The sequence below is a fragment of the Cetorhinus maximus genome, chromosome 14 (assembly GCF_964194155.1).
Source record: "Cetorhinus maximus chromosome 14, sCetMax3.hap1.1, whole genome shotgun sequence".
Classification (NCBI taxonomy): Eukaryota; Metazoa; Chordata; class Chondrichthyes; order Lamniformes; family Cetorhinidae; genus Cetorhinus; species Cetorhinus maximus.
The window spans coordinates 80,058,206-80,079,526 of NC_135892.1; the positions used below are offsets into that span (position 1 = coordinate 80,058,206).

The 21,321-nt window shown below is 42.9% G+C and overlaps 1 long non-coding RNA gene across 1 annotated transcript in view; it reads right to left on the reverse strand.

Annotated features, from left to right (window-relative positions):
* Positions 1–21,321, reverse strand: part of LOC144690147 (uncharacterized) — a 162,754-nt gene that overhangs the window by 64,075 nt on the left and 77,358 nt on the right. The window contains exon 2 of the long non-coding RNA XR_013578767.1: positions 5,968–6,062. This is a non-coding gene — a long non-coding RNA (uncharacterized LOC144690147). The remainder of the gene's footprint in view (positions 1–5,967; positions 6,063–21,321) is intronic.

Sequence of the window (21,321 nt, forward strand, 5' to 3'; positions counted from 1 at the left end):
CTTCTAGTGACTGTTTGTACAACTGACTGATTTACTAATCCAGGCAGGAAGCAGTAACTGCATAGTCTGAGCTGTATAGGCCAGATCAGATAGGGGTGGCCGATTCACTTCTCTGAAAGGCAATTATCCAGTTGGCTTTTTCGAATGATCTGATAACTTTCAAAATAGCTATTTTTTTCTGGTGCTGGTCTACAAATTAGAATCATTAAATAAGGTTTCATAACTTGCTAGCATGAGATCTGAACTCGTTGCCTTTGGGTTACTAGTCCAGTATCATAACTAATACACTACCAAATCCCACTTTAGAAACTTCGCTGCCAGCTTCTTCGTGTGAGGGTAACTTTGGGCCTGGGGCCTAATCATTCATGATCCCTGCATTTCCTTTGCCACAGACTGAGCACAAGCCTGGCTTCAGCAGTATAGGTGGCTGCCAAAAGCTGAGCGGAAAGGTGGATAATTTCTTTGCAGAATCCGCAGGGAAAAGTGTTGCCAACTGCTAAAGAAGCTGAATATAAAAGATGTGTTTTACAGATGGTAGCACATCCCTTTGGGTCTAGCATTTTTTTAGGATTCTCTGATGCTAATTCTGGAAGAAATCTGAAAACCCTTGAGATTTCCTCATATACTTACTAGAATCGGCAGACCTGAGTTTGTAAGGCTATGCTTTAGAGAGCTGATTTCATGGCTGGATGCTCTCCAGGAAGATTGGCACTCAGAGAGTTGTGAAATTGCGGGTGTGCCTATTCTGCCCATTAATGTAATAGTTGGAAAATAAGGCATTGTGCTCCTGAATTTCACAATCTGTGCTGAGTGCAAGCGTTGTTCCTGACTGGGGAATGCCTGATTGGAGAATTTGCTCTTATATTTATTAACTGCGTATTTATTTTATCATGTCAACAATTCATTTAAAAGGTTTTGTAAGAGAAAGATCTCATTGTTTTAAGGAAATAGCCCTCGACTGTCTGAAGCTCAGTTAAACTATTTTGTTTACACCTCTTATATGGAGGGTTTTTAAAACAGAAAGAACTCCCTTGAATAATTCAAGGCAGACTATTAATTGAAGTCTGCTTTCAAGTTTGTATGGACATGTTTTTCATAAACCCAATAATGCTGTTTGTCCCTTTGTTGCATTTTTGAGGAAAGTCTTGCATGTTTCTCTATGTGAAGGCAGGCAGTAGAGCAGCCTTAGTGACTCCGACCAGAAAAAAATTCTTCACTTCCAACACCATTCCACAGAAAGTCGAAACCACAATAAATCTTTGAACAAGCTCAGTCCTGACAGGAGATATCGAACCACTGTGCCATCAAAGCTTCCCGCATTTCGCAAACGCTAATGGGGCTTTTCAGCAACAATTGCTTAATTCAGGGTTATTAAAAAAAGTAAAAATAATGACTTTCTGATCTTAATGAGTTCTGCGGTTTGAACAAATGATTTGTAATTGAGTTCTGTGGTTGGTTGTACCCTGGTTTTGAAATGACTCAATGATGATTAAACCTATAGAGAGATCATTCTGGTTTGTTGGTGTTTACTTAGATTGTTATTATTTGAAAGCGGGTAGAACCAGTCATAATGTAGCATAGAGACACTCAGGGAGAGGCAAACCAATAAAAATTTGAAAGTGAATCCTGCTGCCAATTAAAGTGCTTTCATGTGACCATGTGTCATGACTACTTTAAGTCAATGCAATTCTACATGTTGGAAATGCTTCTGAAAGTAAATAACACATGAAAATTGTTGCGCCTAATTAACATATTTGCGTATGAATATATGAACAAGGAGCAGGAATCAGGCCGTTCAGCCCTTCGAGCCTGCTCCACCATTTAATAAGATCATGGCTGATCTGAATGTAACCTGAAATTTGCATCCCACCTACCCCCGATAACCTATCATCCCCTTGCTTAGCAAGGATCTTTCTACCTCGGCCTTAAAAATATTCAAAGACTCTGCTTCCACCATCTTTTCAGGAAGAGAGTTCCAAAGACTCACAACCATCTGAGAGAAAAAGTTTCGCTTCGTATCTGTTTTAAATGGGTGACCCTTTATTTTTAAACAGTGAACCCTAGTTCTAGATTCTTCCACTAAAGGAAATATCCTCTCCACATCCACCTATCAAGACCCCTCAGGATCTTATATGTTTCAATCAAGTCACCTCTTACTCTTCTAAACTCCAGCGGATACAAGCCTAGTCTGTCCAACCTTTCCTCATAAGGCAACCCACCCGTTACAGGTATTAATCTGGTAAACCTTCTCTGAGCTGTTTCCAATGCATTTACATCCTTCCTTATATAAGGTGACCAGCACTGTACACAGTACTCCAAATGTGGCCCCACTATAAGCTTCTATATGGGTGAAAGTTTTTTTTAATTGCAGTCAAGAGGCTAGATTTCTCTTTTAAGTCATTACACTGTGACCTGCTCAGTTCCAAATTGTACTATGATGTTCACTAGCATGGGGATGCCAAAGGGAAACTTTAGGGTTTCCACTGCGACACTGAATGACATAAACAGCCAGACTTCCAAGGCCATGTGCCACCAGTGGGCCATTGTACCTACACAGTAGTTTATCTGAAAATTGAAGGGTGCTCTTCCAGCATTTTGAGTGTTCACACCAATGGATGGAGAATTGCTGGCAGTGCACCCATGGTTTTCAAGTAAGCTGTCCCTGCCTGTGAGCTCACATCAATGGCAAGAAAATACAGCCCAAAGGTCCATAAAGGCCCAAATTTCCATCATGTGGAAATCTGCTTCTTCAGTGGCTTCTATTAAACTATATAGTAGGACCAGGTCTTTTGGAAAGGTTTTTGTTTAGTTTCCAAGGCTGCAAGTGTATTCACATTATTGGATGCAGTCTATATACAACTGGCAAAAAAAAACAGCTGTTACGATTTAGGCTTTAAATATAGTACCTTCTCCTACATTCTTGGTTCCTCATTGCTCGTTGGCACAATTCCCAGCTTTTGATCTACAGACTCATTGAACCCCTTTGTTTATCTGGTTGCCTGTTTGCATTACCATAAAAGTAGTGATGAAAATGTCAAATCCTATGCAGCTCGAAATAGTGAACATGCATCACATTGCAAGTTCCAGAGCTTCATGAATTCACTTGTCAGCGTGTTCAGTCCTGTGTTCCACTTGGTTATGTGCCTATGTTTCACATCTGATTTTGGACACATTTCACACATTTGAATATGCTTCAATATGTGATTCCGTCGGACCTCGTGTGTTACAGCTCCAAGCCTGAGGTGAAACCACCACCATTTCTGAATGATGTTATTCATATTTTCTTTATAATGTCGACGGTATGATTGAACAGTGATAATGTACCCTGTATAAACAACACAGTAGGGCGTTGATAGTTTGGCTCACCTTCAACTCCTCAGCATACCTTCTAGGCTTTTATTGGTTTAATAGATAGTGAAATATTGGACTGAATTTTACATCCTGAGGGCGGGCGTGTGCCTGGCCTGACCAGGCATAAAATCACACGAGAAGACGTCAGGCTAGCGTCCTGACGTCATTGCGCAATTGTGCGATATTTTGCTTGGCGGGCGTGCGCAAAAGTCGGAAGCACGTCCACCAACTATCAAGAGGGCAATTAAGCCCATTAATGGTGCAATTGACTCCGATTTTTCGTGCCCGTCCAACCTTACAGTTGGCGGACGTGCCAATTGGCCAGGCGGACTTTGCATTTTTCATCAAAACTCATCCAAAGGCAGGATGAAATCTCCGTTATGAAATAAAATTAAAATAAATATCTGTGGGCAGTATTTTTATTAGGTATATTTTCAGGTGATTGATTGTGATGCATGGACTTTTTTTCAGCTTTTAAAACCTTTATTTAATGATTTGCAGGTCAGCAGCTCCCTGAGGCAGCTGTGTGCCTTCATGGAGCTCTCTCGCAGAGCTCACCTGTGCCCGTGGTGACGTTGTCGCCCACCCTCTTCCTGCCCCCACCCCGGAAGCGCTGAGCTTTTCAGTGCGCGTTTTATGCTGGCTGGCCGTTAATTGGCTGGCCAGCGTGAAGTTACGGTCGGGAGCTGTTCATGGTTGGCAGTCCGTTTCCCGACTGCTCCCGGGTCTGCTTATCGGGCCGTCCCACCAAAGGTAAAATTCAGGCCATGCTGTCATGGGCATGTACAAAATATATAACTGAACATTATTTGGAAAAGAAGCCCTCCAGTCAACTTTTCCAATGTCTCAGTAGATTAAGTTACTGTTACTGTTATGATACCAAACCAAACAGATGCTGCCAGACTTGCTGAGTTTTTCCAGGTATTTTTATTTTTGTTTTGGATTTCCAGTATCCACAGTTTTTTGCTTTTATCTTAGTGTTTAATTGACTGCCACTTCTCTTCAAGGAATGCCTACCTTGAAGAAGTATTGCTCTTCTCTCCGACAGGATTTCCGTATCTCTCTTTTGCCTTGTTCACCTTCATTGCTGCACCTATCACTGGCCCTCTATCCAGCTCTACTCTCCCCCCCCTTAAACCAGCTTATATTTCACCTCTTTTCTGTTTTTACTTAGTTCTGTTGAAGAGTCATACGGACTCGAAATGTTAACTGTGTTCCTCTCCACAGATGCTGCCAGACCTGCTGAGTTTTTCCAGGTATTTTTATTTTTGTTTAGGTCAGGAAGCTCCCAGGTTCAATCCTTACTCAATGCTGAATTTGCTGATCTGAACCAGTTGAATGGTGTACGCACTATAGATGACGTCCATCAATCTCGGGAGATGATGGACTGTGCTCTGGATGTATGTCAATTTTGAATTAAGCATCATCTGCTGTGGCTGTAGAGGCTGATTCATGAGTGGCACTCCCTTCCGCAGCTGGCACAGATGAGTAGCGTGGACCTGAGCTCAACTGATGTGTTTTCCTTCTGGCAGGTTCTCCTTTCCACCACCTGGTCATTTCTTTTGTCCTCTGCTTTTTCCGCACGCTTCCTGACTGCTTGCCTCCAGGCAGTCCGATCAGCAGTGAGGACTTCCCATGCATCGATTCTGATCCTGGTCAACTTGAAGTCTCGCTTGCAGACATCTTTGTGTTGCAGACCTGGGCGGCCTGTTAGTCTTGTGCTGATAGCAAGCTGGCCATAGATCATCTCTTTGGGGATGTGGCTGTCATCCATTTGGCTCATATGACCCAGCCAACAGAGTTGCCGCTGACTCAAGATGGCAACCATGCTGGGGATCCCTGCACACTGGTGTGCTTCCATATTCGGCATTCTGTCTCACCAGGAGATTGCCAAAATTCATCTGAGGCAGCAGAGGAGGAAGCTGTTCAGCTGTTTCCCTTGGCTAATATAAATTGTCCATACTTCGCTACTGTAAGGAGAACACAAACTTGGTACACACAGAGCTTTGAACACACTATAATTAGTTTAAATAGTAGAGGAAAAATCATCCAAGGTGCCTGCTGCTGACTGCTAGCCAGTGACCTTTATGGAAAGTGACAATTTTTGATACAATAAAACAACAAGGGCACTGAGTGAGAGAATAGCTGGCATGGCACCATCTTGAGAAAGAAGCGAATATGTCTCTCCTTTAATGGCACTGGCAGCAATCTCAGCTCCCAGCAAAGTTGTTAGAGCTGCCAGGGTCCATCACTGTGGACCCCTCTGAAGTATTTACAGAGCTAACCACTTGCCCCACTGGTTGATTTAAGTGTTCCATTGGCCAGTGCAAGGACTCTCCATTGTTTGGAGTTGGACTGTTTCATACTCTGTGTCGGTGTGCAGAGGCTCACTGGCAAATTATCTAGTACATTTAGGAGTTGCTGGTGCAATCAGTCTTCTTCTATTGATATCTCCATCAATGTTATCATCTCTGCAGCTGAACTCCCTCCAGCCAATTCCTGTATGACAGGGGTCGCCTGTACTCCCTGCCCTTGCTCCAGAACACCAAATACTGGGTGCATTTTCACGTAGACCCTTCATCTCACCTACTCTTTAACCTACACATGCCCCAGTACCTGTGATGGTTACCGCAAGGGCAAGGGTGCTTCTCCTTCCATAGTGATGTCCTCCTCTTCTTCTGCTCACCCAGGTCCCTGTGCAGCTTCTGGACCTGATGTGGAAAAGAGGAACAGACCATATCAAGGGTAAGCAAAAAGAAAGGCAACTAGTCAGTCATGCAGAGTTCCAAAGCCCTTGTCTCCTCCAGATATATGCTACATTGTTAAGATATGATTTTCCAGTCTAAACATATTTCATGCACACAACAAATGAACTTTAACTCTATTACCACATCTGGAGTACAATTGGATGCATATTTTTATCGAGAGCCAACCCCATTTACCCTGCTTTATATAACCAATTTTGTTGTGTGGTTTTCAAGAAACAGAATTTCACTTCAGCTGTTACTTTTATCAAAAGTACCAAGACGGTTGCCTTGATGCTGATAGTAATGTGACTAATTTCCACCCTGAACTGCTGTTCCTCATGAATCAAGTTAGGAAGGCAAAACAGTTACAGGCCGATCACATTAATCTCAGAGGTTTACAGAGCAACAGAAGTGGAAAGTTGTTCGACATGGAGTACAGCACTACTTGATGTCTTGTGGCACTGTGGAGTTAGCAGCACGAGTCTAAAACAATCCATAGGTAACATTGACAGGCAAACTGATAATCGATAGGCTGTGAGGAAGGGTTTGCAACACACATGGGCTGCAAGCATTGAGAACTGTGTGCGCGGCTGCAGTTTAAATATGGCGCCCAGCATGAGGAAGCAGCGTGGTAACGGCAATGTGGATAAATCGGATGGCATGTTTCCTATGACTGTATAATTAATGAGATGGTGAAAACCTGCCATTTTGGCCGGCGGGTAGAATGACTTTTTTCACACCCGCTACCGCACTTAGTGCAAATCTGGAATGATTCTGCCCTTAGTTTCACTGGAGAAAATCCTGAAACTGCACTACTAACTGCATTAATGTATCATTAATATAAAAAAAACCTATATTTTTCAAAATTACCACTTCTCTCTTCTTTTACATTCGTTAGGCACAGATTTAAGTGACCAGTCCCTTTCACTCTGGCCTTTTACACTGCCACCATTTACTTTTTTTTTTGCAAAAGTATACTTTATTCATATAATATCTAAAAGAGTATTACAAAACATTTCAACTTGTCCCCACAGGAAAGTGCAATGAAATTCACATTTTCTACATTGGTCATGTTGCACTCTGAGATGCTTCAACACAGTTGCATTTACTTTATATAGTCAAGAACATGCTTACAGTCCGAGGGGTTCTTCATGGTTACCAGCCCCTCGGTGTACTCTGGCTGACAGGCCTTATACACTGGCACCGCCACTTGCTTCACCTCATCACTGGTGGCAATACATTCAGCCGTCTAGACCCAAAGCTCTAGAATTTCCTCTCTAAACTCCCTGCCTCTTTTAATTCCCTCCTTAAAACCACCCCTTTTGGCCATCCCTCCGAACATCTTTGATTCACAGCCCATTTTCGTCTGATTAAGCTTCTGTGAGGTTTTGGACCATTTTTCTACATAAACGCAATTTGTCATTGTAGCGGTAAATTCGGGTACTAGGAATGGCTTCTTCTGTAATAATGGAAGAATGATATGGAAGATCAGTTATTGCATATAAATATGTACAATATTTCTCCTGAGGTGATATGTCAGACAGCATATGGAACAGACATATTTTACAAAGGAGCTAGATAAAAATCTCTTTGGGATAACATTTGTAGTTCTAGGGTCAGGTGTAGACTTAGATGATCAAATAATTCAGTAGTTCAGAAGAGGAATAATTTCTGAAAGTATCATGAACTTGCAGAGAGAGATTATGTTCTGCAGTGTTGCTTGATTACCCTGGGGAAATTAAGCAGCATTAACATGGAGTAGTATTCTGTCTTCTGTGAAAGAAAGGGTTTGTTGTGTTGACTGCCTTTTCGTCACTTTGTGTCCCTTTATACATGGTTCTTTGTCAGCCAGGCTGACATACAACATGTCTCAATTTTTCATGGCAAATGATTATTTATCTGATATAGGTGGCAATCAGACTTTGCTAGCAGTCTATTGCTGGCAGGATCACCAGTTGAAGGCAGGAAAATGCAGAAAGCTTGCCAGACCCAGGGCCCTCCCAGCATTTGTGTGCAGCCGATAGGGCAATCTTTCCCCATCATTTCTGCCATTCTATTGCCCTATTTGAAATGATAAAGCAGAAGAAAATCTGGCCTCTGTAAGTCTTTGTCAGCCATGGTTCTGTGTGTTCCTTATGCCAGAGAGAACAGCAGGAACTTACTGTAATATGGCACATCATCACAATTCCCAGGAAGGTTCCAAAGTACATCACATGCAATGAGTTAATCTGAAATGCAATTACTCCTATGTGGCTAAATCCAGCAGCCATAGACAGATAAAATAATTCCACAAGTCGCAATCAATTAAACTGTTGCTTCTCTCCCTTGGTAATTGGTTGCAAGAGAATTGCTTACCAGGATACCAGCAGAAACCCTTGCCTTTCTAAAAATATTGTTTAAACGAAATGGTGACACTGCTGATAATGGAACATTCACCCGGTAATACATTGAAGTATGTTCGCTCAAGTTCTGAGAGGGGGTTTAAATTCACATCCATCTTTCACCTCAGGGATGAAACTGATAGCAAATGAGCCAAGTTGACAGGAGACTTTTGAATAATGAGAGTATGCAACATGTCATTCTAGACTTGTAAAATATGTTCCTCAGACATGACTATTTCTAGGGAGAACCCTGCAATTGTTTGCCTTAATATCGCATTTGCCAGATTTCTTCTTGGAAAAAGTCTTGGGAACCACAAGAAGCAAACAGGTCACATTGCTGTTCTCTTGCTGGTATTTGCAAAGTGTTTGTCCCATTAATGCCAACCCTGAGAATAACTAATGGCCAACATATGGGCACCTCCCTCAATAATTGGAAACTACAATGTGTCTGTGTTTAATTGGATCCACCCATCAATTAATGGGTTTTATTGCTCTTTTCCATGAGTTCCAGAATTCAATTTTTGACAATGTGAAATTCTAAGGAGTGGGATAGTGATGATTTGAAAAAAGATTGGAACAATGCCCGAAGGCCTTGGGCTGGGTTAGAATGCCACCTTTCATGTTTGGGGTTTGGGTTCCAATGCAGTCTAGACTTCTCTTGTACAGATGTTTCTAAAATTGTGGTTATCTACTAAATTGTCCTTGGATCCCATGGTCATCCCTTAATTCTGTGCCAAACAGAAAATGGTCAATACCATACTGAGAGTATAAAACAATAGTATTGAATGTGACGTGGGATCAGAATGTTCTGACAGAAACACTAGGCTTTTATGCTGGAAGAGTGGAGCTGAAGGCAAATGAGCAGATTTCCCATTGTTGGCATTTTCACGCCAACAGCATTGGAGACCCACTTTTATTGTGGATTTTGCAAGTTGGCTTTGGGTCTGTCCTTAAAAGTGGATGATATTTGAATTCCTCTTTTGCAGCAGTGTGATTTCAGATCACCATCTTCCAACAAGCCTTCATCAGGAGTAGTGGCACCAAGTATCATGGACAGGGCAGCACACAGATAATGCAGGTCTCTTTTGGCGGGCCAGTAGCAAATATAAAAAATGTTTTTATATTATGGGAGTGCAACCGATAGAGGATGCATGGTTACCTCGCTCCTTGGTAAATAATCTGGCATTTGTGGAACTAAGCACATCATGAATGCATTCATATGACTGAAGGTGGAGAGCAATGCATGGAAGCCACAATTTTGCAGTTAAACTCAAAGGCATTTTAAACATGCCAAACGTTTGTGTGAAGCCTTCAGAACCGACTGCTAAAGACAACCCCAGTGCAATCCTTAAGTGATTAAGGATGAATTGGTTTGAAAGAAACCATGCAGAAGCCTCTGGACCCCTAGGGATGAACCTTGCCCACAGCCTTTCTTCTACTCACGGCCTGGAACCATTTTTTCCTTTTAACCCCAAGAAGCTTTTTGATATGAAGCATCAATAGTTGGACATGTGATCCTGGAGCCTTACAGTTTGAAATCCTACAGTAATCCCACAGGACAATTGAACCTGCTTGACCCCAGTAAGGGTCCCTTATTGTCAAGGCTGAATTGCAAATGAGGCTAACCTGTGAAACATTATATAAAAAAAAGTTAGTTGAATGGTCTAGAAGGGGGCTTATTGTCTTGCCTGGATGAGTAGGGAACCCATAACAAAAGCAAAGGCATTTCACAGCAATTACTGCCAACTTTCTCACCATTATGTGTGAAACTAGACAGAATGGTTAATAAGAGTAATTAGGGTTTATCAGATGCAAGATAATAAGCTTCAGCTAATAAAACCCTTTGGGCTTCCCATTTTTCCAGTCAGCACCTAGGAGCTTTCTATTGACATTTACTCAAAACACCAGCAGGAGGAAAGTTATCAGACTTACCAAAAGCCACATCAGTGCATGTTACTCCTAATGTAATGTCTTTAAGTGAACAAGTGACCTTTGGTGACCCCATAACAAAATAATTAAATAATGCTTATAGCGCAATCTCAAAATTATTTCTATTTTCCTGAGCGAATGTTTAAACATAATTTAACCCTTAATTGAGATAGTTTATGTTGAAGTAAATTGAAATCGTTATAGCTGCATGAATACATCTGTCTAAATCATATGGTGCTTGTAAATTTGTGTTGGTATTATATATGAGGAGATCTCTTATTGCTGATAAGTATACGCTTCTAAAAATCAATACTTAAATTGTGCTCCCCCTATCCAACAATAGTAAATAAATGAAGAATAAATCTGTGACATTCTGATCAATTTGCTCATGTAGAAAACTAGGAAAAAAATATAGTGGTAAAAGAATCAAGGGAGGGATGAAAAGAAATTAGTGAGTTGTTAAAATCTGGAATGCACTGCCCGAAAGGGTGGTGAGTGCAGATTTAATAGGAATTTTCTAAAGGGAATCAGACACATGTTTCAAAAGGGGAAATAATGCAGGACTATGTGGAAAGAGCGAGGGAATGGGACCAACTGGATTTGTCTTTCAAAGAGCCAGCACTGGCAGATGGGCTGAATTGCCTCTTATTGTGTTGTCATTTGTAAACTAGCACAATAACAATGGAAGCATTATTGTTAAACTAATTCACTAAATGCCCTACAGGAAGGGACGTTTGCCACCCCTGTCCAGCCAAGCCTATATATGATTATGGGCTGAATCTTGCAGGACACCATGATCCCCACCCTGCCCCAGTGAAAAAGTTGGTGGGGATGGGGAGTCCGCCTAGGCAAAGAACACTGTCCCGCAGTCATTTTAATGGCTGATTGGCAGTTAATAGATTGGAGACGAGACTCCTGCCCCTTGGGGACAGGAAGTGCCACCTAGTTGAGCTGCCGACCAATCAGAGGCTGGCAGCTCTCCAGAACCAGCAGCATCATTGCTGGTATTGCTCTTGGGGCTTCAGGAGCCAAGTTTCGCTGGATGTAAGTATTTGGGGGTCTCGCCGAGTGCCAAGATGGCCGGGGCTTGAGAGGCCATTGGGCAATGGGAATCTGGGGCAGGGTAACACCTTGGGGGGCCTCCGATGGACCCAGGTTAAGCAAGGGAGCCCCCCATCCATCACCAGACCATGCAGGAAAATCTACTGGGGGACGCTTGGCATGGGCCTCTCCAGCCCCTGGTTAAATTCTGGCAGTAACAGGATGAGGCCCTTAAGTAGGCATTGATTGCCCACATGCAAGCCTCAATCAGCGCACTGGCAGACGGGCTGCCAGATGCTGGTAAAATTACGGTGGGGGCAGGGACAGGTGGGTAAGCAGTGGGCAGGCTGCCTGCTGGATTTTCACCCCCTCCACCTTCAAATCTGCCAGCAGGGGAAGCGTAAAATCCAGCCCTTCGTTACTAACTTTTACGCCCTGTGAAATGGATGACCAAGCTACTCACTTGTGTGACTGATTGTGATCATTTCAAGGAGAGTGCTCACCAATACCATCTCAGAGCAATTAGGGATGGCCAATAAATCTAATTTGGCAGTATTGCCGACACAGAGAAAACAAAAATCAAAGTTTTATTTAATTGAAGAGGTTTAAGAATGAAACAGTATTATGTTGTGTTAATATTAAATATGTGTAAAGGGTTTGATTTTAACCCTATCTGCCCAGCAGAAACCAGTGAGCAGTTAAAAATGAACATGTTACTTACACAGTCAAACCTCAGCTCTTTTCTGCTCTGCCCAAAGTTTACCTGCATGGTTCTACAACATAACACCCGCTTCAAACCTCATAAATTGATTCAAATAAAGGCTCTGTTTCATCAATAGGACTCTGATGGCATTTTAACTGGGGCCTGAATGGGGAGTAAATACAAACGCCACAGTAAGAGAAAGGCTGAAATAAACAGATGCTCTGGGGAAGGAATTAAAAAAAAACCCAAAATATCAGGAGCCGAATAGAAAAGAGATAGCAAAGCTATACTTTAGGAACACAAACAGTTGGAGCAGAACTGAAACAACGTGCAAGCACTGGCCAAAACTAAAAACAACACAAATAGCAGGGCTACAAATAAATGCAAACATCTAAGAGCATGACCAACAAACACAAACACGTGTACCGAAAGTATGACTAAAAGTAACGTAAACAATACATGCAAGAAGTTTTAACTGGAAGTTGTGAGAGGGGAGGCCAGCGTTCTAAATAAGCACTTAAAAAAAGAACACATTTTTGTTTTCTCAGCTTAATTTTGGGAAATTGGCAAAAGATCAGAAAATTACAGATGCTGGGATGGAGATAAGAACATTAAGCCAAGGAAGATGGCAGGGTATGTGTGGGAGTGGCGCCGTGAGGAAAGGTTGACATAGATGCATGAAGGTGAGAGAATAAAGACCGTGGCCCAATGAACCAAGCCCAAAAGAGCAGAAGGGAGATTGCAGGAGCAGTAGTGGATACAGACAGGAACTAGGAAAACAGTTGGTACTGAGTAGACAAAGGCAGACTGAAGCCTAATAGGTCAGTTTCTGAAGATCCACATGGTAAGTAATGGTACATATAAAGGCCCATAAAATACAAGCCTTACATTCTAAATAAAAGCAAGACTCAGTGTTGCACCCATTGTGTGACCAAATCCTGACACAAAATCAGGATAAATAGAAAGTGCACACTAGATTTCCTACATTACAGCAGTGAGTGCACTTCAAAAGTACTTAATTGGCTGTAAAGCATTTTGAGACATCTGGTGGTCATGGTATAAATGCAAGTCTTTCTTTTTTTGGATGTTTAACTTTTAAATCTCGTGTTGCAACTTCAGAGAGTGGGGACACACATCTAACATTTGTATGCTCATTATTTTCTATTCATTAGAACGAAGATGGAAATTTATCCAATATGCACCAATTTATGCCATGCTGAAAAGTGATCTGGAATCAGTTGTGTGCTTAGCATCTTGCAGAGATGTTTTAACAGTCATGAAACTAAAGAGATTCAAATGCACCGCTGGGGAACTATGGTGAGAAGGATAATAATAATATTCCTTGGTTAGTACAAAAATTGACCCTCACTTCTGGTTTTGCCAAACATACCTGTGTTTCACCCTCATGTATTTTAACGTACATTCTTTGCTGTTAGCATTCTTAGAAAATAACTTGATTGATACCTAGTGTAAGGGCATTCATAATTGCATTGAAATGTGATGAAAAGTGCAGCACTTTACAGCATTCCCTCTCCAGATTATATCTGTGATAACAATTTTATTTCCCTGTGAAGGCTTCAGTAGACAGATGAAGCCGAGTGGTATAGGATCCTACAACTAATGTCTTTTGATTCAGGTCTTGCTAATGCATTTGCCACTTGACAAAAATTCCATTCAAGCTGAGGTACAAATAGCTAACTGGTTTCTTCCACTTCAGGCCACGAAGTCTGCCTGGTTTTGTCATAACAAGTCTGTTCTCTGCAGTCTCAACTGCCAAAGGATCTTTTTTCATTCTGACTGCTCGAATAAACATCTCCACATTCTCTCAAGACACAAAATGCATCAGCTTCTGAGGGTTAAAATGTCTTGACTGTATGTGACTCCTCTAGTGTGGCTCTGCATTGAATCAGCATTACAGACTGTGTCCAAATATTTATTCAGTGTAAAGAAAAAAATGGCTGTAATTGATTCTTGCCTCGAGGAGTGGTGCATCAAAGTACACTCAAACAAGTAGCCATTGTAGTATGTTGACTAATCACCACAATCCTTTCAGCGTACAGAGATATCAAAGAAAATTGTGCAAACCAAAAATGGGACCACTAGCATGTGAATTTCCAGAGTTTGTGCAAAAATTGTAACAAGTACATTTTGAATAGGAGGCGGGTTTTTAGATTCAAAGGGGTCTTTGTGACTACTGAAGACATCAAGTAAGTCACACGGTGCTTATAACAAACTAATTTTCCCATTCCACATATCAAATAATGATTTGGAAAATAACTTTATGTGCATCCATCCCTCCCTTTGGCACAGCATTGGCAGTAAAGCCTTTACTGCCTTGACCCGCTCTCTGGAAATCCCTCCCTAAAAACCTCAGCCTCCTTTCTGGTTTCACCTTTAAAAGCTTTTCCTAAAAACCTCTTAGTTCTCACTCCATGGCTCAAAACCCGCTCCTTTTCATATTTTTCTCTGTACAATTCCTTTGTGACATTTTTCTATGCTAAAGGTGCTACATAAGTAGAAGGGGTTGTTGCTGCTTGTGATGGTGATGGTCTCCTGTCCTCACCAAATTGAATCATTTTCTGCTTAATCTCGTTTTTGGGTAATTATCTGGACAGACAGCTCATCTATGTTTGGATGCAGAATAGATGCAACTATATAAGATAAATCACAATTGCATCAATTGTGTATGTGTGTATATGTCTTTTATTATAGGTTATCTAGCTTTACTTACATCTCTAAAGTGATTTTATACATAAAATAAGCAACCTCTGACTGAAATATATATAAAATACTGGCATTTGGCTGTATTGTAATTCAATTGAGGACTTCAGATAATTGGAGGTCATTTTAACCTAGCCTATCTAGTGGAAAACTGTGCGATTGGTTCAGGCACCTGTTTCATACCTTGTTCAAATGTACTTTCCATTGAAGTCAAAACTAAATTTGTAACAGCGACAAAGGTTGAGTTATGAGAAAAGACTTGAAAAAGTGGAGCTGTTTAGCTTTGAAAGGAAACATCTGAAAGGCCACCTTGTAGAATTATAGAGGTTAATGCTGAGGCTGACTTCATGGTAAACTAGAATACTACAACATAGTCATAGATGAAAGCTGCTGAAAGGAAAGTTTAGAACAAATGTCAGGTACATATTCCTTATGCAAAATAAATGACCTTAAATAGTGTTGTAGAGACAATAATCTCAGACACATTCAATAGTTAATTGGATGATGTGTTAACCATCACCCCGCCGTACTCGGAATCTGGCATTGGCTTCCAGTTGAACAATGCCTTGATTTTAAAATTATCATCCTTGTTTTCAAATCCCTCCATGGCCTCATCCCTCCTTATCTCTGTAATCTCCTCCAGTCTTACAACCCTCCAAGATATCTGCACTCCTCCAATTCTGATCCCTTGCGCATCCCTGATTTTAATCACTCCACCACTGGTGTCTGTGCTTCAGCCCTAAGCTCTGGAATTCCCTTCCCAAACCTCTCTGTCGCCCTGCTTCTCATTCCTCCTTAAATATGCTCCTTAAAACCTACCTCTTTGACCAAGCTTTTGGGCCTTTGCCTAATATCTCCTTCTGTGACTCAATTACAAATTTTGTTTGATAATGCACCTATGAAGCACCTTGAGTGCTTAAGGCACTATATAAAGGCAAGGTGTTGTTGATAGGGAAATATAAATCCTACATTCTGAAGGCGAGCTAAAATGGTTTCCCTTTTCCATATCTATTTTATAAATTCTTTTCAATATATCAGAATGTTTCCTTTAATCTTAAGTGTCAACTTGGGTCAATTTACAGCAATCTGTCCTAAGTCAGAAGGTCACAGGTTTAAGCCCCATTGCAAACTTAAGCACAAAATCCAGGCTATCTGAGGAAATGCTGCACTGTCAGAGGCGCTATACTGTGGAGGGGATGTTAAACCAAGACCAGTTTGCCTACCTGCTGAGATGGGCTAAGAGAGTCTGCACTGGGGGTGCAGGTGGATAGGATGGCTCAGGAAATAGCTCACAGGTAGGCTAATCATGTCCTAGCTCTGCTGGATAGGACGGAGATGGACTTCAGGTGCATAGTTTTGAAAAGAAACATGGGTCTGGATTTTTCCTATGGCAGGTAGGCTGGGCAGGAGAAGGCGGGGGCGGGTGCAGAGCCGATTGCTGCCCGTGGCCGGCTGCGCGCCGCCATTTTACGCGGGCGGGCCAATTAAGGCCCGCCCAGCATAACGCGTGGCCGGTAGCGCTCAGCACTACCTGTGTGGGCGGGGGGAGGAGGGAGAGTCGGGGCCTACGCTCTTTCGCGCATGTACGTGAAAGAGCGCAGCAGTCTTCCTGAGGCACGGATTGAATAGATAATAAAACAGTTTAATAAATGATGGAAACATTTATTTAAACATGTCCCCTCATGTGCCAGTGTTACATGAGTTGGGACATGTTTGTAAAGGTTGCAAAATTTATTATTTTTTTTTTTGAAGCTTCAGGAAACCTCATTCCGCCCGTGGATGAGGATTCCTGAAAAACGTGAAGGCCGCTTGGGCTTTTTGCCTGTCTGACAACCTTAAGGTTCTTAAATACTTTAATTAATCTCTTAATGGCCTTAATAGGCTGTTGACATTTTGGCGGGCGCACAGCCGACTCTGGCACGCGGCCGCCGAATGAAATATTGTGATGGTGCACGATGACATCGGGACACATGCCCAATGTCATCGCATGTCATTTTACGTGTCGGCGTGTCGGGCCCGTTCCCGCACGCCAATCGGAAGATTCTGCCCATGCTTTCTGTGAACCAGAGATTTCCCTAATATATTAGACTGCCTACTAGGGAGCTTCTGCTACTATCAGAGAGTGTGCGACATGTCCATCACTAACCTGTGAGAGGTTCTGGCACATAACACTGACCATGGAGCAAATGGTCATCTCTTTGAAGCTGGGCCCTCCCTGTGAGAGCCTGTAGCACCATTACTAACACCTTTCAAGGATTCTCAAACTGAGCAGTTGGTTCAACCAACTCCTCTGCCTTTGGAAGGTTGAGATACAGAAAGGAAACGGGCTTCGGATAGTCCATGGGTCTCCTAATTATGTTTATTCTCCTGCAGATCAATGCGAGTATGGGCCTTAGCTGGACATGAGGGGAAGTCACCAATGGGAGTGGAACATGTAACCATCTCTCAGGAGCCTCGTGAGGCCCTCAACTAAGGCTCCTGCTGATACCAGAACAGTTGGACCAGATTGTCCTGGTGTGCATTGTGTTGCTGCAGTGTGCAATTGGGTCCTCTCTGCCGTAGCTTCTAGAGGTTGTCAACCATGAGCATCTCAAGAGCTCTTGACTGAACAATAGCATCCCTCTAACTCCTGTGTTCAGCCATGCTTGTAGGAGCACTAGATTAGCTACGAAAGCACAGACCATGCAGACAGCCAGGCAATTGTATAACACATGAATCCTTGTGTGGTTTTCAAAGAGAAATCACAAGCCATGTGTTCAGGAGATGCCCCTGGTCACCATACAGTCAGCCTCTCACTTGCTGTGCAGAGGTAAAGAGGAGCGGCATAGGGGATTAGCACAATATAAAGTGTCACGGCAGCTGTCAGGAAAGAATGATGCATTACTGGTCCTCACACACCAGTTGCACATTAATAGAGTAATAGCTGTTGTATTTCATGAAGACAATGCAATCATCTGAAGGAGCTCACAGAGCAATGTGTGGTCAGTTACTGAGGCTCTAGTCCTGCAATCTGTGCAAGCCCAAGAGCCCTATCCTGCTGCATCTGGGTGCAGATGGGAAAGGTAATGAAAGTATACCACCACCACCTCCATCACCACAGGACAGCCAAATTTGACACTGAAACATATAGGGAGATATTAGGAGATCTGGTAAACAAAGTATCAGTCACCTGTTTATAAGCTCGAATTGAGGACTAACTGCTGTTGCTAATATCTCCTGTTGTGACTTGGAAGGAGCAGGAGCTAAGACAAAAAGTCTGAGGGCTTTGGTGTCCTTTACTTTAATGGCCTGTGTTAATTGTGGCAGTTGTATGTAGGCCTTTGATGGAGGAGGTGGCACAACACAGATTTAAAAACTTACATTTCATTTGCATCAACCAAGATGAGTAAGATCGGGGAGAATTTTCCGGTTGGCGAGCAGGGGTGTCCCGACGTCACCGCGCGTCATTTAGGTTTTCAGTTCGGCAGTGCCGGCCGAACGGTCAAAGGCCTATTAAGGCCTGTATAAAACTAATTAAATCAATTAAATGAGCTGCCTGCCCAACCTTAAGGTTGGCGGGCAGGTGAAGAGCACAGGTGGCCTGTCACCTGAGAGGACATCTCTTAAAATATTGTCAATTCTTTATTTAAATGTTTGAACCTTAAACAAATCTTTCTCAGGCACCTCTGTGCCCCAGGGAGATTTCTGCGCTCTTTTGCATGCATGCGCGAAAAAACCCAGGCCCAGACTCAAGGAAACCACGCCCCCCCCCCCCGCCGCCCCCCCCCGCCCGCACAGGAAGCGCTTCCGGGTGAGCCTACGTAAAATGTTGGCATGCACCTGATCGGGGGCGCTGATCGGGTTCGCGCTCGCTCCCGCCCACCCCCGAACAACCCCCCTCGACAGGGGGAAAATTCAGCCCATGGTGTTCTAATGGCGTTGCTGGATTTGGAGGTGGCAAGTTCTGGAGGGGACAAGAAAAGCAAATGGACTGGTGCTTCTCGAGTTACGTGTGGGCCTGCCCTTAAACCAGGATCTACAGATATTGAAATAAAAACAAAAAATGCTGGAAAAACTCAGCAAGTCTAGCAGCATCTGCGTAGGAAGAGACAGGGTTAACGTTTCGAGTCCGTATGACTCTTCTTCAGAACACTGAAAGCATTGCTTTCATCTGCAGGTATTGACTTTGCCATTTCCAGGGTGGTCAAAGGAGACCTGACTTTAGCATCTCTGATTCATAAAGGAAGCAGCTACACAGCTATGTTGTCTTTTGGCAGCCAAACTGCAAAGAATTGTACCACAAGGATGTCTCTATATATGGGATTAAAGATCATTACCGCACACCATTGGATTCTTCCAAACAATCACTGGTGACATATACCAAATAAGTATATTAACTGCCCATAGATGGGTCAAGCATGTGACAGAGGTCTTGTTTTTCAGGGGAAACATGTTCATTACTTTACCACTGGAAAGGAGGCATGAGTAAGACAGGACATAGAATGTTTCCAGGGATTCTCAGAGGGTAGTGAATCCCAGATGACACCTATACATTGTACACAACATTCAGCACAACAGCTAATTACAGGTGACATCTGGGCCAGATGTCTTGAAGTGCCAAAACGGGAGCAATTTTCCTCGAACCCATTCCATACAACAGCCCAATCATTTCGCCAGATATCCAGTTAGTCTGAGGGTTGCACAGCTCTATCACACTCACAGATGGAATTTTCTCTAAAGTAAAATTTCCAACTTTTTAAAGGCTCTCAAACTAGGTATCAATTAAGTCACCTTTCCAGGGCCTTGATATCACCATCCTGTGACAGGATTGTACACAGCATTTCAGGTGCCCTTCTACAAGGCAATGTTGTACTTCTAGTTTTATATTTAATTGTCCTAAACATACATCCTAGAACCCTATCTGTTTTGCCACAGATATTAGGCTTATAAGATGTAGGACTGAGTCTTTAATTAATGGTAAAATGAAGGTGGTCATGTGACCTGCCCTGAGTTTTGCCTAACAACAGGCCTGGGTGGCATGGCTGTTAAAAATTGAAGGGAGGCCCAAGTTGTTTTGCTGGAAAGAAGGTACACTTGGAAACAATGGCAGCAATGGTTGGAGTCCTACCTAGCACAAAGGAAGATGGTTGTGGTTATTGGAGGTCAATCATTCAGCTCCAGGACATCACTATGGGAGTTCCTCAGGGTAGTACCCTCGGCCCAACCATCTTAAGCTGCTTCATTAATGATCTTCCTTCCATCATAAGGTCAGAAGTGGGGACGTTTGCTGATGATTGCACAATATTCAGCACCATTCGCGACTCCTCAGATACTGAAGCAGTCCATGTCCAAATGCAGCAAGACCTGGACAATATCCAGGCTTTGGCTGACAAGTGGCAAGTAACATTCGCCCCACACAAGTGCCAGGCAATGACCATCTCCAACATAAGAGAATCCAACCATCGCCCCTGGACATTCAATGGCATTACCATCACTGAATCTCCCATTATAAACATCCTGGAGGTTGCCATTGACCAGAAACTGAACTGAGCTAGACATATGGCTACAAGAACAGGTCAGAGGCTAGAAATCCTGTGGTGAGTAACTTACCTCCTGACTCTCCAAAGCCTGCCCACCATCTACAAGGCACAAGTCAGGAGTGTGATGGAATACACCCCACTTGCCTGGATGAGTGCAACTCCAATAACATTCAACAAGTTCGACACCATCTAGAACAAAGCAGCCTGCTTAATTAGCACCCATCCACAAACATTCACTCCCTCCATCACCAACTCACAGTAGCAAGAGTGTGTACCATCTACAAGATGCACCGCAGAAATTCACCAAGCCTCCTTAGACAGCGCCTTCCAAACCCACAACCGCCACCATCTAGAAGGGCAAGGGCAGCAGATAGATGGGAACATCACCACCTGGAAGTTCCCCGCCAAGTCACTCACCATCCTGACTTGGAAATATATCACCGCTCCTTCACTGTCGCTGGGTCAAAATCCTGGAACTCCCTTCCTAACAGCACTGTGGGTGTACCTACACTACATGGACTGCAGTGGTTCAAGAAGGCAGCTCACCACCACCTTCTCAAGGGCAATTAGGGATGGGCAATAAATGCTGGCCTAGCAGCGACCCCCACATCACATGAATGAATGAAAAAAAAATCTGTGTTTACAGTGGCAACAGCTAGCCTCCAAAGTCCCAGCGAGGTGTTGAGAATGCCTGGTCATAAAAAGTTATGTTTTAAAATGTCCATTGAATTCCAAGATAGAATAAAGTTGGTGTCTAAAGAATAGCTGATCAACATTTATATCTGGATTAAAGGCCCATGTGATTCACTTTGCCATGAAGATAGGCTTTGAGAGGGGAAGGGTTTCTAAGATATCCCTGAAAATTCACAGACATAAGCAATTTACCAGGATCCAGGAAAGAGGGAGCATCTAGAGGCCAAAAGTCTCTA